Below are 13,969 nucleotides of genomic sequence, written 5' to 3' on the forward strand. Positions count from 1 at the left end.
GTTTAAAGCAGCAGGCAGAGAACCAGCAAAATCAGGATTCAAATTCCACTGAAGCTCCTTGTAACCTTGGGCACGTCAGTTTGCTCTCTATTGCCACAATTAGATTGTAAGCCCTCTCCTGGGCAGTGACCTATCTACTGTACCTGAACTGTAATGATCCTTGAGTTAGGGTTCTAGAAAGGTGAATAATTAAATCTGAATTTAAGAAGTATTACCATACCAATAGAGATATAAGGAGGCAATTGGCAAGACCTCATCTGGAGGATTGGTTTAATTCAGTTAAGGACTACAAAAATGGTTTAGACTAAAATGGTGTAGACTACATACTGTAAGAACACAGCTTCCCAAATCAAATCTGGTAACCCCCACAGTTAGTCTGGTTTTTAGGATATCCATAATTAATATGTGCAAGATAGATTTGCATACACTTGAGATTTAGTATATGTCACTATATTTCTTTAATATTTATTGTGGATATCCTGAAAACCAGACTGAGTGTGTGGTCCCCAGGACAGGTTTGGGAAGCCTTGGCTCAAGGGAAAAAAAAAAAAAAAAAAAAAGGAGTGGGAAATAGGATAGTGACATTTGACTATGTCAAAGGTATCAATAACTCTAAAGAAGCAAATATTTTTCTTTGTAAAGGCAGTTCTGGAACAAGGAGGTCCTGATGTGAATATCAAAGTGAGTGGACTCAGGAGTGACCTCAAGAAAATATTTCTTTACAGAAAGGGTAGTGGCCAATTGGAACATCCTTCCAGTGAAGGTCGAATCAGTAACAGAGTTTAAGAATGCATAGGGCAAGCTGGAAGGATGTGACAATAAAGCCCGAGATCAAGTGATCTCTGTGGTATTGTATTAATAAAGGGCAGACTACAAGGGTCTTCTGATCTTTAAGAGATAATTTTCTATGTTTCTGTGAATGAAAACAGATTACTCAGCATTTCCCACACGTCTTGAACAGATCCCAAAAGTAAGTCGCTTTTGGAAAAAACCCCAAATTGTCGCTTTTGGAAAATTGCTCCCCTTTTTTTTTTTTGCTTCACCGCTGTCATCTCTTCTCCCCTCCTCCCGGAGCAGGGTGTGAAAAGCAGCCTTGCTCCGGGAGGAGGGAGAACAGACTGACAGCGGCAAAGCAAAAAAAAAAAAAAAAAAGGGGAGCCACGATACCTTCTTGGCCGGTCGGGTCGGGTCCGGGTCAGGTCCGGGCTGGGGGAAAGCTTGCAACCTACCCTTACCCCCTGCCTCTACCGCAGGGTCAGGGTAGGCGGTAAGTTAGCAGGTTAAACGCGCGACAAAACGGCAGGGAAAGGTAGCGATAGTCGGGGCGCGGGTTACGGGATGCTAGGGAATAGCTAATTCGCTCGTTTGCATGCAATATGCATGCCGCGTGCGGAAGGGGTTGGCTGGGGATTTTAGGACACGGTAGGAGTAGGTTAAAGGGGATTCGGGATCGCAGGAAGGGCTAATGCGGCCGGAAAGTGAGTAGAGAGCCGGTTAGGAACGGGGAAACCGCAGACGCACTTTACAGGATAGACCTGTAACAGGTCGATACTCTAAGGCCGCGGTAGAAAGAGTGCGGCATTGCCAGGCGCACCCTCGTTCCCCGCACGCACAGTTCTCTTCACCTAGCGCTCGATACTCTCTTCTAATTGCATGCAAATGCATGCCGCGGCTGCGAAGCCTTAGGCAAGCGTTAGGCCCGCGCAACCCATTTTACTGTATAGAGCGCCTATACAGTATCCTGGGTTCGCGGGCCTAACGCTTCATGGCCGCGCTGGTATCTGTCATTTCAAATGACATTTGAAATGACAGGTACCAGGAAGTGGACAGTTATGTTCCCCGATGCTCGGCAAACTTTCCCCCAGCCCCCGCTCACCTGCCCTGGCCCCGTCCGGTCTCTGGTGCAGCCCCAGTCTGTCTCCTCCTCCCGAGGCAAAACAAAACAAAAACCGAAAGAGTAGCAAGGCTCGGGCCTGCTACGATAGTCCCTTCTCCCTTCTCCTCTCGATTTCGGCGCTCAAGGCGGCCGGGTGGGCTGGGCATGCATTCATCCAGGCAGAGGGAGCCGGCGGCGAAAGCGGCCTCCGGCTCCCTCTGCCTGGATGAATGCACGGCCCCCGCCAGCAGTGAATGAATGCCCATGCGATTTCGGCGCCCAAGGTAGTCACATGACGTGACGTCACGCCTTGAGCGCCAAAATCGCACGGGCATTCATTCACTGCCGGCGGGGGCCGTGCATTCATCCAGGCAGAGGGAGCCGGCGGCAAAAGCGGCGGTTTTCTGATCAGTTTATATTCCGCACATCTAATAGACCAATAAGAAATATCCACCAAGCCAAATTAGCCTCGCATCCACTCAAACACGTATCCACAAGAGAACGTGCATTCTCTATAGCTGGTATCAACATCTGGAACAATATGCCTTTGGACTTGCGTCTGGAATCCTGCCACAAAACTTTCAAACAAAACCTCAAAACATGGTTGTTTGAACAAGCTTTCTATCAATGATCAATAACTAACCTTAAATTCAGTTTTCCTGTATAATTTTTCTCCTACACTATGTTCTTCTTTCCTACATCTGATATATCTACCTCTATGCCATCCCTGCTCCATGTTCTTCATTACTCCCCTTGTTTATTTTACTCTGCCTATCCCTCTGTTCCTCATTTTCCACGCCTTCCCTTTGTGCTATGCTGTGAATTGACTCGATCTTGACAATGGATCTTGCCTTCAACAGGTTAATGGCTTAAGTTACGCTGCGCTTAAACATTCATTGTTGATTATAAATACAGAAGCTATAGTTTGGTCTCTGGAAACTGTTACTGATGTAAAACCTGAAGCTTTTGATTGTTTAATTACTGTATAAACTGTTATATGTAAAGCCTGTTGCTAAGTTATTGTTTACTGTAAACCGAGGTGATGTATATCTATACGTACCGCGGTATATAAAAATCTCCAAATAAATAAATAAATGAGCAAAAGTCCCTTAGGTTTTCTTAAATGCTGTGTAGGGGGGAGGCAGGGATCAGGGTTACCAGAGGAATGACAGACAGCATCAGTGATAATTATTTCTAGGAAGCTGGCAATGCTGACAGTCTCAGAAACCCTGCCACATGCCTACCATCTTTCCCCTAGGGAAATGGGAATAATGGTAGGGGTCTTTGTGTGGCACTGTCTCCCATTCACACACCTCCCCCCAATACAGTATTGCTCCCTCTCTACTTCCATCTCACTCACACCACCTTCCCTTTTCATTCCCTCACTCCCCCTCTCTTCTTCACCTTTCATTCACCCAAACTCCCTTCTCTTTCTTTCCCTCTCATATTCACTCCATTCCCTTTTGCTTATCCCCATTTCCCTTTCTCTCCTCTCACTCCAACTTCCCTTAACCCTTTACACATTCCCTTCCCCATTTCCATCTATGACTTCTCTCACATACTCACCCTCTTCCTTTCCCTCTCTTCTCACTCACTCTCCCTCCTTACTGCACCCGCTCCTTGTTCTACTTCCTGTTCTTAGTGGGAACTTACTACACTGCTGCTTGAGACTGTCCTCCGGTTGGTGGGGAGTGGGAACCCCACAGTACATTAATCCACGCTGGCTAGGATCTCTCTCTTCCTGTTGGCAGGGTTTGGGAATCTTGCCAGCACATCATGAAAATCAACCACAGAGGTCTCTCTCTCCCTGTCTGGCTGGAAAGTGAGGTAAGTCACTGCAGTGATACTGTCCCAAAATGTTGCCACCTGAGGTGACCACCTCACCCTGTCTAATGATAGCACCACCCTTGGTGTCTCATACTGAAAATCAGCAGATGGCACCTAAATTCCCTGACCCAAGCACCACTCACATTTTGAGTGGCAATATTCAGCCACTCAGCCCCACTATTTTTTTTTTTTAATGTTGATTTAGCTGCTTAATGCCTGGGTGCCTAGTTTGTTTGAAATTTACCCCCTTGCTATTCTTCCTGAGTACCAAATCATGCTTCTGAGCACCACTCCTTGTGATAACATAGGGACAGAAGCATTTTCACAAATCAATCCATCTAGCGAAAAGGACTATATTTAGCCCTAACCAAAATGATAATTAGAGCTCAGCAGGGACAAAAGCTGTTCTCTTTAATAAATACTCATCACAACCTATCCATTAGGAAATCACATTGGTTATTATTATTATTATATTATTTCTAATTGTGATAATGCTGCTTTAGCTAAGTGACAAGAAGCTGTTTGTAACCAAGTAAAGCAGGCTTACAAAGTCTACTAGGGAGATATTTCTTCAATTAACAGCAAGGAGAAGATATTTCTCACACACAGTCCTTACTGCAAAGCAGCAATTGATTGCTTCTCTTAATAACTTCTTAATTTTCTTTTCTACCAATCACACAGGAGTAAATTGTTGACCTTGGTTACTTTGATGAAGTGGTGTTACTGCTTTTCTGACCTGGCTGTCTTTTACCCCTCCCTCTTTTTGCAGATGCCCCTGTTAATTTACATGAAAATGGTTGGATCAGGATGGGAAAAGGAAATAAAATGATCAGACCAGCTAAATGGCAACTTTAGAAAAAAAAATAATTTCTGAATCTCTGGTGGCTTCTCCCCATGCGTCTAGAAATCTCATAATCTCCCTGCTTGAATTAGCATGGCCTCATTACAGAAACGGAATTGAGGTCACGCAAAACAAAAGGTTGTGGTGGGCAGAGGAAGAAAACTTACCGTGTTTGAAAGGAAGGTGGCCCCATCAGCTGCTCACAGAGAGCAAACATGGCATTTTAGAGCACCTGAGTGCATCATTGAATGGCAGGTAAGACCTGAAAATGTAGAGATGTCAAAATCTCATTAGAAATCTATTAAGCTAAACATCAATGTGCTGAGCTGCAGAGAGGTAGATGCAGAATCTGCAGTGTTTAAATTCCTAACAGTTGGGCATATGTAGAGGTCAGATTCAGGCTCTGAAGTGAAACATATCTACATGACGCTACAGAAGTTTCAAGAACTTATGTCCAACCCCAGAGGGGTGGATATTTATTCCTCATAGTTTTATCACAGGCTGCATCTCACTAGAAGTCCTATTATACTCAAGACTGGTTTCTGGCAGACTACATGGGATGCAGATTTGCAACAGCATGACTCAACATCCTCATGCAAGACAGACACCATCCTAGCAGAGTCATATTCACTTCCATAGTCATTAACAGCATTGCCCTTTTTAAATGTGAAAATTACGCCACCATTGCAGGCATTGAAAGCAGGGTCACTACACTAGCCCCAGCTGCAAAGTTCTTGTCCTAATTCCAACGCACAATGCTTGGAGAAGGTGGGGCAAGCAGAGCATCAGCCCTGGGTTTAATGGGATCAAATGATGCAGCCACAAGGCTGAAAAAAAAAAATAGCCACACCACCCCACTCTGATGCTGCCCATGGGGGGACTGAAGAACCACTGCTCCTCACATGCTGTGAGTGACTGGAGCCCGGAAGATAAATGGTGGTGCTGCCTGCAACTTCCTCTCTACCCTCCTCACTGAGGTAGGGGTCCCACAGGTGAGAATGACTGGCCAGAATAGCCCATTGAGCTCAGCAGGTATCAAGGTGACTCCTGGAAGGGAAAAACCCTTAAAGTTCACCTGGGAGCTACTCTGAAAAGGCTCCCACTCGAATAGACCAGTTGTGCCTTAGAATGACCTAAGTAGAGTATTACCACTTGACTGGCTCTCAGAGCTCGTGAGAAATCAAGAGCAACGGCCTGTCAGAAGTGATGATATGTCTTGGAATGAAGAATGAGGGACATCCCTTGTGGGGGTGAACAATTGGGCATCCAGAGGGGAACTCATATGGGTTGCCCTGGAACCCAGTCAAATCTCCCCTTCTTGAAGGGAGAGGAGAATGGGAATCAGGGCCTCCTGATCCTAAAAACCGTTCAGTTCTCCCATTGAGAGTTGATTTACAATCACTGATCATGGAGGTTCAGAAGCAACCAATCTACCACAGGCAGCTACCCTCAGATGGGGTAGGTCACAGTAATCGGAGGAGCCCCAGCAAAAATGTTCCAACAATGCTGCTGCTGTTCCCCGGCCCTCGCCTCCCAGGAGATGCACAGATTCAAAGAATCAAGGCTCCATCTCAGAGATAAACATGCCAGGGATGGGACCTTAGGGCTTCTCCACAAAAGGGGTTTGTGACATGGGAGGGATCGAAAAACATATTCCTCTTCAGAGGGATGAGAAGACTCCTGACACTACCCTCCCAGTGTCTAATCCTCTTAGAGTTCAATCAGGAATGCAGTCCTAGGTCAATCCTGTGGCTGTATCACACAACCTCTTGTACTCACCATGAGGGAAACACCCACACAGATACACCCCTACAGCAGAGGGCAACTGGAAAAAAAGAGGCCTCTGCTGTAAAAACATGCTGACCAGTACTCATACAGTGGTATTCACTTGCTGGAGTAGTTGGCAACACGCTGTCAAAAAGGCAAACTGTGTGATGAGGCCTTCCCTGCCAGTGCTCCTCCAGCACTTTGCAGTGCAGAACTGACAAGGAGACAGAGCCCATGATGTGACTATGGCAGAACCCTGGCTTGGTTGAGAATTGCACAGACAGGGAGAATGCCACCTACCATGTTCCGAAGTGCTTGCAGTAGATGCCTTGCCATACCCAACTGTGCATGCTGTACTCCAGTCACCATAACTCCCAGTGGAGTGCATAGGAACCAGTGTGATGACAGCATCCCAAGTACCACTGGAGTTCTGGGTATGGAATGGTGGTTGGTGGCATTCTATGACGTTGCCCCCTCCAGTACCTGATAACACTCCAAGAAGCTGGACACAGCCCTTGAAACTGCATCAGGAATGGCTCACCACTATTTCCCTCATGGAATGACAGCAAAGTCCATGGCAACTGACAGTGCTCATGGTGCTCTACAGTCATTCATGCAGCAACAGACTGAGTCCATTGGTGCCCACAGTGGTTATGGCACCCATAAGGCCCATAGCGCTTTTGTGCTCACCAACGATGGATCAAATCCAGGGCAACAGATGACACTGCACCCAGGGCTTTGATGGCATCAACAGCCCAGCAGCACCAGTAGAGACCCCGGTGCCTGAAAGCATCAATGGACTGGTGGTACCAAGCATGCCACGGGTGCCTGAAGGCAGAGCCTCTCCAGCCCTGACATGCCTCATTGGTGCCTAGAGAAACCAATGACTGCCAGCACCATCAACTGTGCCCCTTGGCTCACCTATCCACACAGGACATCGATGCTCCAAGCTCGATAGAGTCCCTCACCAGCAGCTATGCCTGAAAATAGCCTTGCTAGTGCTCATTAACACCAATGGTACAAGAATCCACGTGGGGCCTCCGATGCCTCCTGACCCCAGTGGCTCAGGGCCCCCAAGACCATCAGCTTCCATGATGCCAGATAGCCATAGGCCAGTGATGGGACAGCATAATGCCCCTCAGTGCTCCATTAGGACACCACCGAGATGCCTTGAGGGCACCAGACCACTACACTGTTATGCCTTGGCATACTAGGGCACCTTGAGTAAAAGGCAATGGATGGTCAGAAGTCGAGGCCAGCCACCAGTCTGCAAAGAAACAGAGCCTGCCCCCAACCGGTGGGTCTTCCGGTACCGAAAGAGGTGAATGGCTTATGCTGTCTCACATCCAGTCAAAACCCCATAGCGGGGCTAGCCTGGGGCACTGGCTGAGGCAAGGGGCCCCACTATTGTCGAGATCTACCCCGGCACTGGTCTGCTGTGGCCGAGAGTGAGGGGCAAGAGAGTAGTACTTCTTTGGTCTGTAGAAGGGTCTCTATTGCCCTGGCTGGGAGGACCTCTTAGACGACACCAATGAAGCTGAAGCACTGGTTGAAATCAATGAATCAGATTAATGGTGCATTGGTCACAGAAGCGCATGGGCAAATGTTACTGGGCATGGCACCGAAGGTGCAGCAGCAAACTGCTTGCCCAGGCTCCTGTTCACCCTCTCTCCCAGGGAGACTGCACTGCCATCACCAGCAAGCAAGAGGGGAGGCTACATCATCCAGGCTCCTGCCCATGGAAACTAGTTCTTTTGGGTGGGGGGAGGTGAGCTCTCCCCCAACAGGAACGGTATTGGTCGTTGACCTCTTCACTGTCTGACCTCCATCAATGCCAATTGATTGGTAAAATGACATGGAACTCTTGCCCAGGTAGAATTCAGGTGCGTCCTCAGCTCTATATACAAGCTTCATAGTATTAGGTTACAGCATTTGGTAAGAGCTGCATACATTACCCAGAACTAATTTTTTTTAATTTAAGACTAGCAAAGCTGCTCATGTACTAACATTGGCAAACTGTCATATGGCGCTGCCTGACACAGGTCAAACAAAACTTGGTTAAAAAATAAATAATAGACTTCAAAGACAACTCCACCAAATGTTGGAGTTTAAGATCCAGAGTCAGCTACATGAGCTGTTTGTTATCAATGGGTAAATGTTTTGTGAAATGTGTGTTTATGTGCACTTGAGGTAATTGAGTGACTGAGTACTTTGGCATGAATGTCTAACTAGGTGTGTGTCTTGTCTGGTCTAGACACCTGTATACATTTTTCAAATAGCAACATTGTTCCTTTCATTTTACAAATAGCAACATTGTTTCCCTTTGTATTTGTCCAAGTTCAACTTCACTAATACATTATATCTGATGATTTGAGCTGGTTCACTCATTCAAATGTTCTTTAGTGATTATACAAAAGCCTTAGTCTAGTTACAGTTTATTTTTGATTCTCTATGTTTTATTTGCAGGAACGAGAAGAGTTCCCATGGGCATGGCTAGGTCAATGGGGGGGAAATGGGTCCGTGAAGTCTGGTCTTACACATATTAAATAATTTTGGTAAGTACTATTTGGATTTTGCTGGGTTTTTTTTAATGCTATACATATCTATCATTAGTGCTCTTCTCCCCTCAGTTGGGGGTTTGTTTTGGTGTGTTTTTTGAGTACTTTATCTTGTATCTAGCCCGTGTCTGTATATATATAAAATCACTATATAGTTGTTAAAAAAAAAAAAAAAAGGCAAATAAAAAGATTTTTAAATGTTCCTAACAATTAAATATATAACAAAACACAGAAAGGAACAATATTGTATATTTAAAGATACATAAAAGAAATTTTTATGCGCATGTTATAAAACCAGATGTACATTTGTGCGTGCCGGGTAGCGCACGCATATGTACGCCCACACGTAGGTAAGAAAATTTATCCCTAAATGTGTCCATGTACCTTGCACCTCCTGTTTCTGTGGGTAGGTGGAGGGGGAACAAAACAATGCATGCACTTTTGGAAATAAAAAATGTTCACGGACCCATTTCCCCCCCTTGACCTAGCCATGCCCATGGGAACTCTTCTCGTTCCTGCAACTAAAAATGCAGGTGCTATGGAAACCACACATGCTTTTAGCAATTTTCAGTCAAGCCATTTTATCTAGCCCATTTTTGACTCACTGCTGCACAAAATTCTTCACGAGTAGCCATGACGGCTACTGATATGCAAAAAGAATTTTCATTATCCAGTGCGATAGTGAAATGAGGATATCTGCTCCACCCTAAAGATGGGCTCTGAAATCACTAGCAATTTATACAGATGGGACAGTTAACTCTGTGCTCTTTGAACAACAACCTGCACCAAAATAAACAAAGTAAGCATGCCCAAGTGCCTCTTCTTTCATAGTGACTGACCCTGGAGAAAACATGACAGGGTCTTGCATAGTTAGCAACAGCAAGAAGAATCAATGGAATTGCTTTCCATGTAGTAATACTTCCATACAACTTATCTTCACAACCAACTGGGTCATTTCATGCTTTCCACCAGAAGGAAGGGGTCATGTAAGAAGGAGAGAAGAATGGGACATTCTAGCCTAAGTCAAGTCACTATTAAAGGAGTTAGGCTATGCAGCACTTCCCACCAAATTAGAAGAAATAAGGATGAGATATTTTATCGTATCTCATTTTCTTGGTACATAGTCACATACACACTATTAAAAGCACTGCTCGCATCCTTCTTTCGTAATGACAACACATACTATTGTCCTTGATCCATTGTTGGGGAAACGGCAAAATAGGACACATGTTAGCTAACAGTGGTGTTGTGTTCTTCACCTGCCTACCTGCACAGACAAGCTACACTGTTGATGGAAGAGAAAATGAAATCAGCCTTTCATTTGATTTTCCTGATGCCATCGCGGATACCTATTCTGATAAATCACCCTGCTGTCCCCATGTTTCCCTTCATGAATATTCATGCTCCACTCCTTGTAGCTGCAGATAGGCATGCCACTTCATAATTCAGAAGAAAAAAAATTAAAAGACAAATGTATCACCGCTGCGTTCTCGATCTTCTTTTCTATCTCAAACAATATTCCCACTGCACAGAGAGGATAAAAAAAAAACCAGAAATAACCTAACACTTAAGCAGTTCTAGGATCCCTGCCTGCTTTTTTGTGTTTGTTTTGGGGGCATTAAGAAACCAGCATGAAAGACAAATTGAAATGCCTTCTCATGAGAGTCTGGATTATTTTATGCAAATAAACCAATGCATGTGAACATATGAGCCCCCTTCAATCCTTTACACAGTCTATATATTCCTGGAAAAGAATAGCATGCAATGCATAGCTGCATTGCAAGTTTCTCCTACTGCCTTGGAGAGTAGTCCAAATTCAATGCCAGTCAATCTTTTCTACCTGCTGAGACAGCTATCCAGGGTACCATTCGGAAAGGAGTCCTTAGACTCAAACCACGCCACTATACGGAATAATCAATGATGGATAACTCTTAGATATCCTTCATACAAGAATATATGCAGAGTGAGGCTGACAGTAATTGGCCCTCGCTAATTAACAAACACTTCCTCCCCCAACCAAGATGAAGTCAAACTTTCACTAATTTTAAAGACGAGGTCTTCCTTTAAAAGCACAACTAACTAAGCTGCAGCAGTTAAGTATGCAATTGTAACCCCCCCCCCCCCATTTTGTTTAGTAGATAGAATATGGGACCACACAGTTCCTAGGATACTATCAACATCTAGAACCTCTAGTTCTCTCTTCCATTGAACTACACTAGTAGCTCCCAGTGCAGTATGATGTCAGGCTTCACCGGATGGGAAGAAGTACAGATCTCAGAGGCCCATAGTGCAATGGTGGGAATTTGTAATACAGTCACTCAGTCTCTCCCATGTCTCAATCATTAACCAGTAGATACCGTACAGAAGTTCAGTAGGCCTGAATGGCACAAAAAAAACCAAAACAAAACAAAAAACTATTCACAAGTCTACAGTTTATTTGATCTGAATCAGTGTCCATTATGCCCTCCCCTTGAAGGATGGCAAAATTCTCCTCTCTCAAGATCATGACCCAAAGAGAAAAACAGCACAAAAAAAAAAAAAAAAAAGGAAAACCCTTCTTGGCTTAAACTGGATTCCAAACTCTTCTTGTCCAGTAGTCTCTGTCCCACTTTTAACTGCAAGATTGAAGCAACTGGAACATCCAACAAGGGTGTATTAGCTTTCCTGTTAGGAACTGGCCAAAAATACAAAAACTTCTAAAGTCGTTCCCAAGTCTTCTACTGGTGAGCAGTGAGGCCTATCTAAAACACTAACTCAAAAAGCCCTCCTCTCCAATCTGCAGCCTAAGAGGATCTCCCTTCAGCATGCTCAGAAACTATAATACTGTATATACCTCCCAAGCCCATCCCAAAAAGGGGATAGTTAAAAGCTAGAGGATCCCCAAACTTGCAAAATGTTTAATAGTGTGCAGTCACCGTTACACAATCATGCAGCAAAACCAGTTCAGAGACTGAATCAGAATGTTTGTCCTGTTTTATAGTCTGATACTCATTACAGAAAGTAAAAGGTGCCTTTTTATTATACCAATACACAAAGTATCTAAAGAGAGCTCAAGAACATATAGATGATCCCTTCTTTAGTGCCACTTCTAAAGAAGGACTCTATATGATCTCAAGTGTCCAAGTACAAAATGTATCCAATCAGCATCACAGTCTGCAAATAATTATTTTCACTAGAACCTTGTCCTCAAGAATTAGATATGCATAATTAAGCTGTGGAATTTGCTGCCAGAGAATGTAGTCAAGGCTAATAGTAAAGCTGGGTTTAAAAAAAAAAGGTTTGGAAAAATTTCTGGAGACCAGGTCCATTAGCAATAATTAACCAGGTAGAACTGGGGATCAGTAATTCTGAGAATGAGCAACAGGGAACAGATCTCCTCATTAGGATCTGCCAGGTAATTCCAAGTGACCTAGATTGGCCACTGTCGGAGACAGGAGGTTGAGCTCCAAGGACAATTGATCTGACCCAGCAGGGCACTTATGTTAAGAAATTTATGGAACTCTAGTACCAGTTCTTTTCTCTTTAATATGATCAGATTGTTTGATTTTGCATATTTACCCTCTCCCCAAAGATTCATACTCTATGATGTCAGCCAGACCAACAGAGCTTTAAAAACATCAACAAAAAATTATATATGCAGTAGAGCTGTTTTTAAATAGGATCTTTTTATACCTTTTATGTACCTTTCACATTTACAATAATTCGTGTTGAGCCTATATTCTTAGCAAACCTTTCAGATTATGTACCATCAAGGTTGCTTTGATCATCCCAGCAAACTTTGTCTGGATTAGAAAAAGTAAAATTGATAAACACTAGGCAGAGAGCAGTAACAGCACCTCCATATTACTTATTTCTGTGGAATATGATGCCTGTTGAAAAGTTGATTGAGCTTAATTATTTTACCTCATGCAAAAAAAAAACAAAAAAATGAAAACTTGTTTTTTCTAAAGCTTTTTTCTGAAGTGGAAGATATCTGGACTGGGGTGCACATTTTCTGAAATGGGGGTCAGTTGTTTATTTAGGTAGGTAGGGATGTGAGGGAGGGGACATGTGGGTTTCAATTGTTTTATTGGTGAGTTCTAATTGTTGCTTGGCTCATTTCTTGGGGCAGATATGAGATTGTAACTCAGCCTGGGGCTTTATTGGTAGGGCATGAAATCAAATGTAAACTAAAATAAATACATACATTACATTGGTTATTGGGTGATTAACACGGGTAGACAATTCTGGTCCTGGACTGCCACAAACAGGTCTGGTTTTCAGGATAGCCACAATGAGTATGCATAAGATATATCTGCATACAGTGGAGGTAGCACATGCAAATATACCTCATGCATATTCAAACTTTTTTTTTTTTTTTTTACAACCTACTGGAAAAAAACTTGTCCCCCTTCCATGCCTCCCCCCACCAGTCTTACCGCAATAAACCCATTCACATTACTCCAGCCCCTCAGCTATTCCCCCCACACTCTCCCCTGCCTCTCATTCATTCCATTCTCTAAAGCCCTCTCCTACCACTACCCAATGCTTTCGCCGATGTCCTCTTTCCCCATTTCTTTGATCTGGCTCTATGGGGCGGCTCTTACTAAGAGTCAGCTGCATGGTGTCTGCACTCCTGTATTTCTCAGGGACCACCATGAGACAGTGTGAGAGCTTTAGCATTGTGTGTTTCAAACTTACAGGTAGATGCCATGCAAAGTCAGATTAAAGAAACGACTGGAATGAGGATGGTGTGACTGTTACTGGACTATCATGACTCAAGATCATAAGAATTGTCATAATGGGTCAGACCGAGGGTCCATTAATCAAACAAGTAAAAATGAGTGTGGTGCCAGGTTGGAAAACCACTGATAAAAGTAAAAGCTGAATTAAAAGGGGGGGGGGGGGAGGGGAAGGAATTCTGGGATAAAATAAAAAGGGGAACAATAATGAGACAATCTCTCCTGGCTATAAACAGTTCATAAGATTCTGTTTACTTTGTCATGTGGCATAATATTCATAAATTTGCATTTATATCTGGGCTCAGCTTCTACAAATAAGTTAGATAAACACTCATGCAACTGACTAAGTTGTGGGTACATCTCTGCCATCTACACATAT

General features: G+C 44.0%; 1 protein-coding gene across 1 annotated transcript in view; it reads right to left on the bottom strand.

Moving 5' to 3' along the window:
- LSAMP (limbic system associated membrane protein) overlaps positions 1 to 13,969 on the bottom strand; it is a 1,673,925-nt gene that overhangs the window by 1,572,623 nt on the left and 87,333 nt on the right. The window lies entirely within an intron of this gene.

The sequence above is a fragment of the Rhinatrema bivittatum genome, chromosome 15 (assembly GCF_901001135.1).
Source record: "Rhinatrema bivittatum chromosome 15, aRhiBiv1.1, whole genome shotgun sequence".
Taxonomy (NCBI): domain Eukaryota; kingdom Metazoa; phylum Chordata; class Amphibia; order Gymnophiona; family Rhinatrematidae; genus Rhinatrema; species Rhinatrema bivittatum.